Genomic DNA, 12,941 nt, shown 5'->3' with positions numbered 1-12,941 from the left:
TTTTTTGCCTTTTTATTTTACAGTTTTCACTAAAGGGGTTAACTAGTGTGATAGTTTTATATGTCAGTTCGGTCTGGACGCGGCAATACCAAATATGTGTACTTTTTTGTTGATTTTTTCTTACATAAAAATACTTATTTATGGGTACAATATATTTTTATTTTTTATTATTATTTTTGTGATTTTTTTTAAAATATTTGTAACATTTTTTTAAACTTTTTTAAAATTTTTTAATTACTCTTTCTATGGGATTTTCAGTTTCACCGATCTGATTATTGGTAAAAAGCATTGCAATGCTTTATACAGTACATGTCAGTTCTGCACTGACCCAAGCACCATAGACCCATGCTCTGCGCATGGTTTAAGGGGGTTTCCATGGCTTAGTGACCTCATGACGACATTGGGTCACAATGGCAATGATCGAGTCCTCATTATGATGTAGCGGGGGGCTCTGATTGTGGTGCAGAAGGAGCAAGACAAAAAAGTAACCAGGTCACAGTCTGGAGTCCCAGATAAATAGGTAGGCAATCACCCTGAAAGAGTGACACCAGTAGGAAGTGAGGCACAGGAGTAAAAAAGTTTTGGGGTTAAATACCAAGAGCGTACATCAAAGGCAGAAGTGCAAGACAAAAGAGTAACCAGGTCACAGTCCGGAGTCCGCAGTACAAAATGGTGAGGATCGAGACAAAAGGGCTAGGCAAATGAATAGTCAAAGGCAAGGTCTGAGTTCAGGCAGCAAAAGATCAAAACAGCAGAACACTAAAGCACAAGCCACACACTCCACCAAGCAAAGCTGCGACTGACAATGGTCTGAACATTGCCAGCCAGCTAAATAGGTAGGCAATCTCACTGAAAGAGTGACAACTGGAGGAAGCCCAGCAGGCTCAACCTGTGATTGGGGACACAGCCCAAAAAGCCCCAGCCCCTGATACGGCACCTGGACAATCCCTAATAACATGTAGAATAGTCAGCACACTCAAGTCCCCTGATTGGGTTATCTCATTCATGATGCTGACAGCCCAGTACGCATGCCCCTGCCATCTATTCTGTAGCTGAGCTGTCACTCACTGTGTACCTAAGAAACACAGTGAGTGGCAGATTTATGACACCTGTCAACTCTATGTTTCTTAGTCTGGCCAGTAGGACTTATCAAAGCATTGTGTCCAACTAAATTCATCCTGTCATGGTAGCTGTTAACTACAGTTGTGGCCAAAAGTATTGACACCCCTGAAATTCTGTCAGATAATACTTAATTTCTTCCTGAAAATGATTGCAAACACAAATTCTTTGGTATTATTATCTTCATTTAATTTGTCTTAAATGAAAAAACACAAAAAGAATTGTCCTAAAGCCAAATTGGATATAATTCCACACCAAACATAAAAAGAGGGTGGACAAAAGTATTGGCACTGTTTAAAAAATCATGTGATGCTTCTCTAATTGGTGTAATTAACAGCACCTGTAACTTACCTGTGGCACCTAACAGGTGTTGGCAATAACTAAATCACACTTGCAGCCAGTTGACATGGCTTAAAGTTGACTCAACCTCTGTCCGTCCTGTGTCCTTGTGTGTACCACATTGAGCATGGAGAAAAGAAAGAAGACCAAAAAACTGTCTGAGGACTTGAGAAACCAAATTGTGAGGAAGCATGAGCAATCTCAAGGCTACAAGTCCATCTCCAAAGACCTGAATGTTCCTGTGTCTACCGTGCGCAGTGTCATCAAGAAGTTTAAAGCCCATGGCACTGTGGCTAACCTCCTAGATGTGGATGGAAAAGAAAAATTGACAAGAGATTTCAACGCAAGATTGTACGGATGTTGGATAAAGAACCTCGACTAACATCCAAACAAGTTCAAGCTGCCCTGCAGTCCGAGGGTACAACAGTGTCAACCCGTACTATCCGTCGGCGTCTGAATGAAAAGGGACTGTATGGGAGGAGACCCAGGAAGACCCCACTTCTTACCCCGAGACATAAAAAAGCCAGGCTGGAGTTTGCCAAAATTTACCTGAAAAACCCTAAAACGTTTTGGAAGAATGTTCTCTGGTCAGATGAGACAAAAGTAGAGCTTTTTGGGAAAAGGCATCAACATAGAATTTACAGGAGAAAAAAAGAGGCATTCAAAGAAAAGAACACGGTCCCTACAGTCAAACATGGCGGAGGTTCCCTGATGTTTTGGGGTTGCTTTGCTGCCTCTAGCACTGGACTGCTTGACCGTGTGCATGGCATATGAAGTCAGAAGACTACCAATAAATTTTGCAGCATAATGTAGGGCCCACTGTGAGAAAGCTGGGTCTCCCTCAGAGGTCATGGGTCTTCCAGCAGGACAATGACCCAAAACACACTTCAAAAAGCACTAGAAAATGGTTTGAGAGAAAGCACTGGAGACTTCTAAGGTGGCCAGCAATGAGTCCAGACCTGAATCCCATAGAACACCTGTGGAGAGATCTAAAAATGGCTGTTAAGAGAAGGCACCCTTCAAATATCAGGGACCTGGAGCAGTTTGCCAAAGAAGAATGGTCTAAAATTCCAGCAGAGCATTGTAAGAAACTCATTGATGGCTACCGGAAGCGGTTGGTCGCAGTTATTTTGGCTAAAGGTTGTGCAACCAAGTATTAGGCTGAGGGTGCCAATACTTTTGTCTGGCCCATTTTTGTAGTTTTGTGTGAAATGATCAATGTTTTGCTTTTTGCTTCATTCTCTTTTGTGTTTTTTCATTTAAGACAAATTAAATGAAGATAATAATACCAAAGAATTTGTGTTTGCAATCATTTTCAGCAAGAAACTGAGTTTTATCTGACAGAATTGCAGGGGTGTCAATACTTTTGACCACAACTGTATGTGGCAAAATGACACTTTTAGCAGGACAATGTACTATGTACCACCAGGATTCCTGGATTAGTTTCAGTAACATTAGAGTGAGTTCCCCTTCCTTTTTTGGCATTGCTACTCCCCAAATCTTAACCTCGTTTTCCTTTGCAACCTAATTTCATTTTTATGATTGTATTTTCCCTACTCTGCTTCCAAGAGCCATAACTTTTTTTCTTTTCCATCAACCTAGGCATAAGAGAGCTTATATTTTTTGGGGGAACAGTTTAAGTTTTGAGTGACACTATCATTTTACCATACAATGTACCGAAAAGTGGAAAAAAATTTAGTTGAAATGGCGAAAAAATGCAATGTTCCTCATATATTGTTTGGGTTTTATTTTTATGGTATATGTTAAAAATGATGTAGCAACATGATCAATAGAATTACACTGAGACCATAAAAATCCTGAAGTTTCTAAAAAGGTTTTTTATTTGTGTAACCAATTTGAGAGTCCAGTAACGTTTTTATTTTTCCGTCAATGGAACTGTGTATGGTCTTGTTTTTTATATAACGAACTGATAGTTTTATTTATACTAATTTAGGATACATATATGTTTTTGTCAATTTACAATGTATTTTTCTAATGGGGTGTGGTTACCAAACAACACAATTATTTTTTTGAATTTTTTTTTTCTTTTTATAATGTTTGTTATATGGATTAATTTATTTTACAATTGGATAAGACTATTATGGACATGACAATGCAAAGTATGCTTATTTTTTAATTTCTTTATTTTTAATGGGGGAAAGTGTGGTCATTTAAATTTTTCCATATTTTATTATTATTTTTTTATTTTTAATGCTTCTTTTAAATTTTTTTGTTAGTCCTTTTAGGGGACTTGAACCGGTGATCACCTGATTGTATTTACTGTGTACTGTAATACTAAATTATAAATTAAAAATTGCGATGTCCTATAAAGTTCAACCAGATAGGTAAGGAATAATAAGATGGTAGCAATGAGGTAGCTTCTGCAGGCCTCTGGTTTCAGTGGTGACCCATCAGTGTCCTACAATCAGGGAGTGGGGGCAGATGAAACCTAGTGTGTGCATGTACCAGCAAATGCTCCATTTACATGCCACTGTCAGACCTTGGCATTGACAACTAAATGGTTAACAGCAGCGATAACTGCTGAAGTTAGATGAAGATGCCAGTTATACAACATAACTGGCATCTACCATTTGTGGAGGTAACTCATCCCCCTCTTTCAGTGTCCCCAGGTATAACCTACATGCGCATCATTTTTGGTTAAGATTTAATGCCATAGAGCAGCACTGGGATGAAGGAGAACGAGTTGTCACTACTTCTGTCTAATTTGCTTTAGCTGCTAGAAGCTCTCTTACCACTGTTCCTTCAGAATGATTTAAACAGTTTGTGGAATTTATGATATGATAAATTGCTGTGGTTTTGAAGACCAAAGAAGGTCCAACACACTACCCAATGGGTGTCTCTAATATAGTGGCCATTCAGTGTATGTAGATTTTATTACATTTGCAGAAAGTAAATGATGCAGTGTTGGAGTGTCTAGCATCGTTGATACTTGGGAGTAGTAGAGTGAATGACATACACACTGCTCAATTTAACCAACGGACTATAGAAACTACCTAAGACATACTGGTTTCAGAGTAGGACGTCTAGTATGTGAATGAATCTTAAGGGTAGAAGCACTTGTTAATTTTGCATTTTGATCCTTTGGATGATAGCGTCTCTGCACAGCTCTAGTATTCTCAGCTGTTCATACCATGTTGCTGATCTGTCTGCAAACTGATCTGCTGCTTCTTAAAACAGCTTGGAATTTCTTGGCTGTCATCTTAAGCATACTGCGTTAGGGAGCTCTTCCCTGGTGACATTTGTCTATCTGTATGTACTTGGCAATCTTTGGAAAATATTCAAGGTGCCAAGATGAGAACATCATATTTAATTTTAAATGCCAATCCTAATGTTCCCCATGGTCTATGTATTTGCTACTTCAGCACTATATTTTAGTAAATATATATTAGTAAATGTGTTAGGAAAAATATTAACCCAGATAATATGCAAATTATATATATTCAAAAATTAAAATAAAAGATGAAATTAGAAATAAACTTCTTTGAATCAGGTAGGAGAGAGACACAAGAAAAAAAAGAGATAGGAAAGAAAGTGAGAAGAAAAAGATAAGGGAATGTAAGTAGAAAAGGAGATATGCACTACTGCAACCAATTATTGGGAATTCATAAATAGGTTCTCTGTTTTTTAGGGTTGAATGTGTCTTTGCATAGTGCACAGCAGTTTATCTACTGTATTCAAATAATGTACTGATTAGAAGATAGTAAAATAAAATCTATGATCTCCCAAGGATAAGAGAATCTGAGAGGATTTACAGGATGTCCAGGATTAGAAAACATGCCGGATTTCTCACCTCTCGGGCCTGTCTGTTATGTCTTCTATTACAGCTCAGCTTACAGTCAGTAAAGTACAAGTGCTGTGTAATAAACTCTTCCGCTATAAAATCTTTTATACTGTCAAAAGCACTTTTTTGTTTCTTTTTTTATCAATCTCATGTAATACAGTGGAGCGTATTTGATAAGAAACTGCTCCTTTGTGGGGGATGATCCTGTTATGGTTTACTGTGGCAAAAGAAGAAAGTAAGGTTACCTGGAAGTGGACCCTCTGGGTCACAGCTCCAGAGCCCCAGAGGGCGAGCGCCCAGGTGAGAACCATCCCCTATACAGGAAGTGTTAGGGACAGACCCCCAGGGGATAGAACCGCGACAGCCGGAACCAAAGGGCGACTGGGGCTATAGACTGGTGAGGAGGCACAGACGTATCCGTACAGAAGAGCACCGGAGAACACTGAGGCCTTGAGCTGGGCACAGGACCGGAGAGCCGGGGGCGACAAAGGCTGGAGGCTGCAATAGAGAGGAAGCACGATGATGCACTAGGCTGGTAGCAAGGCAAACTACAGAGAAGGTAGAAGGGTAGGATGGGAAGATGAAGGAGCAGGACAGAGAAGGTGCGGAAACCAAGGAGGCACGAAATGAGTACAGAGGGGGAGATAACAGAGACAGCGCGGACCAAGGACAAGGACGGGGAAACCAGAGACACAGAGCACAGCGCCGGCAGTGGCAAGCATGAAGGGGCCTGAAACACAGAGAACGCCGCACGAGACAGTGTCACCGCATTTGATAGACAGGCGTCTTACCTGTCCATATGCCGAGCATATGTAGCGGTGGGTGCTGCCATGTTGGAGGCGGGACCAGCTCATCACTCTACCCAGGAGGCTGCGTGCCGGGAGGGAAGCAGGGCGCAGGTGCCCGATGCCGAGGGAGCCGGAGGCCAGGCACGGGGACGTGCCGAGAAGCAGGAGCACGCTGGGAGGAGCGCGCACCGAGGTAAGTGGAGACCGGTACCGGAGCCGTGACAGTTCCTTTAGAAGTTACTCTTTCTGCCCTCCCAGGACCCCATACCTGAGCAGACTTTAAAGTGTGCCTGTAATTTAAGATAACAGAAAAAGCTGTCATGTGTGTGAACATGGCCAGTAACACTTATTCTGGTTATTATATGACTTGTATCCTGTATTTTTCACTACTTTTGCACTCTCCATTGCCTTTCTTTAATTGTCACTTGTCAGTCGTCTCTGAGCTAGTGGGTGGTGATTAGCTGTTAAGATATCTCCTATAAACAGTACACAGAGACACTACTTCTTTTCTGTGTAGCTTATGTTCAGAAGCAGCGTGGAGGATGTTATACAGCAGTAATGAGCAGTGTAGCTATGAATCCAGCTCTAAAGTGAAATGAAATAATTTGCTAGAATATGCAGCACAGATCTGTTTCTCTGTCTGTGTCAGTGCCTTTCCCTGCACCCCATTAAACCTCCCTCTCCCATCTCTATAGCAATTAATGCTGTATAACCTGATATTTCTGCCACTGCCCAAAATGTACCATACACAGAGCCAATAGGATACTTTTTTTCACGCTGTAATCTTTGAAAGAGCAGGGAACACCCAATTGTCCACATAATGTATTTGCTTTCTTGGGGTCTTCATTGATTCTATGCTTAAATTTATTTGCCTATGGTAGGACCTTTTATACCTTCCAAAACAAGCCATTTTCAACATAATGTCATTTTGTAAAAAAAATAATGTTACTTTTCTAAAATATGAACAATTCACTATCTGCCCCAAACCTGACACTCACTATGTAATACTCCTGGTTAACAGTTTCTATGAGAACACAGATCACAATGTACGAATACATATTACAATATTGCAGCGCTTTAAATATGTTGTTAGGCTACATTATAAGAGCACACTTACTTCTGATAGTAAAAGTCTGTCTCTTTCTTACTTACGAAACATTGAAATTATTCTCTTCCTTGCAGTGCCACCATGTGGAATTTGCAGTGATTGCAGTTATTGGTGTTTTTTTTTTAGAAAACTTTACAATAAAACTTTTTTTTCACCTTAACTATTTTGATTGGGTTTTAACAACATTGTTATGAAAACAAAATATTATAATTACGTTCAACAATAGCAATAAAAAAGTTGACGGATGTTACTATTACGTTATCGTTAAAAATTAGAATATAAGTATAACCAGCTTGATGAGGCATTAATATAAGCTCTTACATGAACCAAATAATTATGACTGTGCTAAAGGAATGTAAAAAAGAAAGGAGGGCGGAAAGAGAAAGAAGGGGAAGGAAAAGGAGGTGAGGAGAACACAAAAAACAAAAACAAAAAAAGATGACTTCTTGAAACCAGCACTTCAGAGACCACATGTACCCCAACATTCAATTTTAAGTATTTATTTTCTGACAAACAGATTGCCAGGTCATTCCCCTCACTGAATAATATCCATCATGTCCATTGGTGATGAAAAGCTTCGAGGCGATTGTATCATGTCATGTGCAATCATGTATTCCATTTTCATAATATTGTTCGCTTCTTCCACCCATGCACCCAAAGTGGGAGTTCTTGTGGATTTCATTAATGGCTGTTAGAAAGTGCCATAGGATTAGAAATGAGAGAACATCGTCGGCTCCCTCCTTATTCAGCAAGCTATAGCGCTTACCGAACAAGCTGCCGTGGGAGCCCGGATACCTGGAGCGCTCTGATAACCAGGTGTCCGGCACCGCAGCTGCAAGTGTCAAGGCTTTGTGACAGTCATAACACACAGGCTCTCCATGTGACTGTCACGCAGCCACTACACATGCAGCTGTGGCACCGAACAGCTGATTATTGGGAGCGCTTAATGTATCCGGGTTCCCGATGCAGCTTCTTTGGTAAGCTCTATTAGTGAGCCAAATAAGGAGGGAGCTGACGATGCTCGCTCATCTCTACTTAGGATATCTTTATTTGCCTTTGAGATTGAATCCGGAGTAATGGAGAACAGGCCTATTTGTGGGGAGGCAAGTAAAAAAGGGTAGGGAAAAAACTTATAGCGTTTATTTACCCAAAAATAAATTTTATTGATTAAAACATAAAAAATGACGGACTATACAATAAATCTAAGGCTACTAAGAGCTGATGCATGGGAACACTACCTTATAAAGATGGTGATTATATGAACGTGTTTAAAGGGGTATTCCCATCTCCAAGATCCTATACCAATATGTAGTAGGTGTAATAATAATACTATTAGCAAATACCTCCAATTAGAAATGTAGTATAGTTTTCTGATTCGCAATGTCTCTTCCTTCATGAGCAGGCATTGCAGGACCTTAGGTATCCATGGTTATGACTATTAGCAACTAGCTAACTAATTGTCACTATATCAGTGGTTGTAACCATGGATACCTAAGATACTGCAATACCTACTCATGAGGAAAGAGACATAGCGAATCAGAAAAACTATACTACATTTCTAATTCGAGGTATTTGCTAATATTATTATTACACCTACTAAATATTGGGATAGGATCTTGGAGATGGGAATACCCCTTTAAGTGAATAAATACAACACGCTCATGTGTAGCATTAATATTGGGTACACCTTTCCCAGATATATATGAAAGAAGAGGGCTAAAATACAATGTTACACTTACATGTACATTACACCGTCTGCTGTAGTGTTCCCACCGCCTCCAACGCATGTTTCGTTATATCTTCATCAGGAGAAATGTGTTGAGGAGGTGGTACGTATGGTTTATAGCAAAGAGGCCAGCCAATGAAGGTGCTCAACACATGTTTCCAAATCATGCGATCAAATGAATTGTGCACCTTCCATGGTATGTATGGCGCATGCACAGTTAACGTCGCTCATACAAATGATGTTCCGGTTTGCGGCCCTGTGACATGCAAGCACTCCACTGCCATCATGGAGACAACGTGTGTGCGGACGTGTGAATCGGCCACTTGCCCGAGCATCTATGAGAAGACAAACAACGCATGCGCTCTGGAGCAAGCGGCGCCACAACTGAAGTCCTTCTGTTTGGCAAGAATACATGTCTTATTTAATAGTAGCTGGATTTAAGTTATATTACATGGCATTCACCATCAGTGATGGTCTCTAACTAGATGTCACACATGAGAAGACTATTGGGGAAAAAAACCAAAATATTAAAATATGAATATATGGATAAATGTGTTACATTATAGTGCATGCTGTACATCATTCTAAGGAAGTGAATGCAATAAAGAGGGGTATGCCTGTAGACAAATGTGACATATGAAAGTGCATGGTGCCGTTTACCCTATATATCGCTTTAGGTTCAGTGTATAAGGATAGAATTATAGCTAGCAAGAAAGGACCCAACCCAATTTGATGTAGGGTGCTCTTCAAAAAAAAGTACAATGCACTATGTCAAATGTTTTTTCAGTGTCGACAGAAACAAGGCACATTGCCCCATGCATGGCCCCATCATAAAACATTAAAAAAAGCTAACCATTACACTTATCTTCCCGGCGCTCCCTCGCAGCATCCTGCTCCGATGGTTGCAGCTTCTTAATGCTTGTAAGCAACGCATGGCAGCGACGTCATGCGTTGCTTGCAAGCAGAAGGGTAGCTGCCGGAATACTCAATACTCTGCATACCGTGACTGTGTGAGCTCAAAGCAGTGAGTATTCATTGCTCCCTAGCGAGCACACTGTGAGCCTTCCTGCTGCTGCTGGTGGTCACGTGTGCCGATACTTAAGAGAAATTAATATTCACCCCATTCCATGAATATTCATTTCTCTTAAGTATCGGCAGACGTGACCACCCAGCAGCTGCAGGAAGTCTCCGGCTGACACTGTCCTCGGTAGAGAGCAATGAATACTCACTTCTTTGAATGCACACAGTCCCAGCGTGCAAAACATTGAGTACTCCAGCAGCTGCCCTTCAGCTCTCATGCAGCGAATTACGTCCCTGCCATGCGCTGCTTACAAGCATAAAGCAGTTGCTGGCATTGGAACAGGACGCTGCAAGGGAGCGCCGGGAAGGTAAGTGTAATTTTTTTTATGTTTTCTGATGGGCCATGCATACCAGGATGGGGGTGGGGGCCAATCATACCAAGATAAGGATGGGACCATGCATAGCAGGACCAATATGGGGCCAATCATACCAGGATAAGGATGGGACCATACATACCAGGACTAGAATGGGGGCAATCATACCAGGTTAAGGATGGTGCCCTGCATACCAGGACCGGGATGGGGGCCAATCATACCAGGATAAGGATGGGACCATGCATACCAGGATAAGGATGGAACCATGCATACCAGGATCGGGATGGGGCCAGTCATACCAGGATAAGGATGGGATCATGCATACCACGACCGGGATGGGGCCAATCATAGCAGGATAAGGATGGCACCATGCATACCAAGACTGTGATGGAGGCCAATCATACCAGGTTAAGGATAGGGCCCTGCATACCAGGATAGGGATGAGGGTGATCATTCCTGCCAGGATAGGGATAAGGGGCACCATTCCTACCAGAAAAGAGATAAGGGGGCATGCATATTAGGCTAGGGATGAGGAGACATGCATACCAGGGTGGGGATGAGGGGGGCCATGTATACCAGGGTAGGGATGAGGGGGGCCATGCATATCAGGGAAGGGATGAGGGGGACATGCATGCCAGGATAGGGATGAGGAGGTCCATGCATACCTGGATAGGGATGATGGGGCCATGTGTAGGAGGATGGGGATGAGGGGACCATATGTACCAGGATAGGGGATATTAAGTACAGAATTTACCACATTTTTTGCTGCAATTGTTTTTTACTCAAATTTCCTCCTCTAAAACCCAGGTGTTTCTTATGGTCCAAAAAATATGGTAATATGAACTCTACTTAAATACTATTCTAAGATATTATATGAACTGAGACATTCCATATAGTGTAAGTTGGCACTTAAAACTCCATTTAGCTATATCTAATTATATACTTAAAGAAAAAATGAAACATTTGCAAACTGTCTCTCTCATCAGGAAGACAAGCTCATTTCAGGAGTTCATATGATTGGCAGTTTTCTTTTCCATCTAGGTGCATCAAGTTCCTGAGCCATTGAACATGTGATGTGCTGGAACTCTCTGTGGCAATGGTAGAGCAGGTGGCCAGTCAGATTTATGCATTCTGGGAATGTCCAGGGCATCATAGAATGGTCTCATATGACTCTTGGATATTTCAAAGTATACAATATTCCATTTTTCCGGACCTGCAGCTGGAATGTGTACCTCCACGAGTACATCAGGCCATTTTCCCAGAGGGCATCAAGTATTAGCAGTTTCAATACCATACATTTAGCAACTCTCATTTGTGATAGATCTGTGAGCAACAGTATACATTTTCCATTGAAATCAACACAGCCCAGCTCTGTTGCTTTCCTCTTTACATTGAAAAAAATGTATGCCACAGATATGTCATGGACACTTCGGATCTGAGCCATGAGGGCCTAGTGTATGGTGCGCCTTGTCGACCTACAGTTCCTTATCAATAGGATCACCAAGGATAATATTGAATAATGTCGGCAGTGCAGTGTTGGCATAAGCGCTTGAGGATTGATGCTTTCAAGTATACCCATTATCCTGATATTATTGCAGCAATTGTGATTTTTTTTGCCCATCAACCATATTAAATACATTTTTTGTTTGCTGGCTGTGAAGAACCAGTCTTTGTTTATGAGCATTATGATGACCCACAACTTGTATGGCATCATCCTCTTATCCCTGTACCTTGTCAGTAAGTTGTGCAGCCTAGAAGTGAGGGAATGTATTGCAGATTTGCATGTGGTCTCCAGCCTCTGTATATATTGTTCCTTGTCTGGTTTAGTAGGGATAGACGCAATATGATGTTTCAAATCAATTATGGCGTTCCCCATAACAGAATTCCCAGTGGTTGGGGGGTAAATTCCCCTGTGAAACAAGCGCTGCTGAGCATGTGAGCGTCAATAAAAGTACAGGGAGGCTTGTACAGCTGTTTTCTTGTGAGGTCGACATTAAGGGCTCAGTAACACAGCCGTATAACAGGATTGACAATCGCATTGCAATGCTAGGACAGGCCGGCGGCTCTACTGACCCAGTCATGATAGCCTGTATTTCCAAGCAGCTGTCATGCTTGAGTCAAGAGAGCCATCGGCCAGTCTGTGTATTGCAATGCGATCGTAGTCCGTGTTATACGGCCTTTTGGCTGATCCCTGTGACAGGAGAAGTTGGTGCAGGACTTAAAGGCTTGAGCTGCCTGGCATAATGAGGGTTAAAATTGCTTCTTGTTCCACACTGAGGTGAGGCAATAATGGCGCAGGCTGCGCGGGAAGAGGAGCCCTTTGATAAGAAACGCTGCATACCCGATGTGCAGACAGAGGTGAAGTACCTCAGATTAACCCCTGATTTCTTGTCTTTTTTCCCCCTAATGGATGGCATGTGGGAGACAGTAAATAGCTTATTATTCCCCTAAGAACATGGTCTGAAGAGAGAGCTCTCAGTGAGTGGTCTTCTTGGTGACATGTCCAGGCAACGCCCCCTGTAATAAAACTTTTATATTGATTTTATTTCCTAATATTATACACATGATGTATATGTGGTAGTTTTTTAATTCTATTATTGTATTTTAAGGATTAAAAAGGTGAGTTCTTAAAGTACTAGATACTTTGTGGAAAGTAAAGATTTAA

General features: G+C 41.4%; 1 protein-coding gene across 1 annotated transcript in view; it reads left to right on the top strand.

The window, feature by feature from the left end:
• MYOM2 (myomesin 2) overlaps window positions 1–12,941 on the top strand; it is a 251,758-nt gene that overhangs the window by 43,495 nt on the left and 195,322 nt on the right. The gene's annotated exons all lie outside the window — the stretch shown is intronic.

Source organism: Dendrobates tinctorius, unplaced genomic scaffold (assembly GCF_039654945.1).
Source record: "Dendrobates tinctorius isolate UK_male_01 unplaced genomic scaffold, ASM3965494v1 ptg000107l, whole genome shotgun sequence".
In the NCBI taxonomy this organism is placed as follows: domain Eukaryota; kingdom Metazoa; phylum Chordata; class Amphibia; order Anura; family Dendrobatidae; genus Dendrobates; species Dendrobates tinctorius.
The sequence above is the reverse complement of the archived record's forward strand: the minus strand, read 5'-3'. Positions and strand labels throughout refer to the sequence as shown.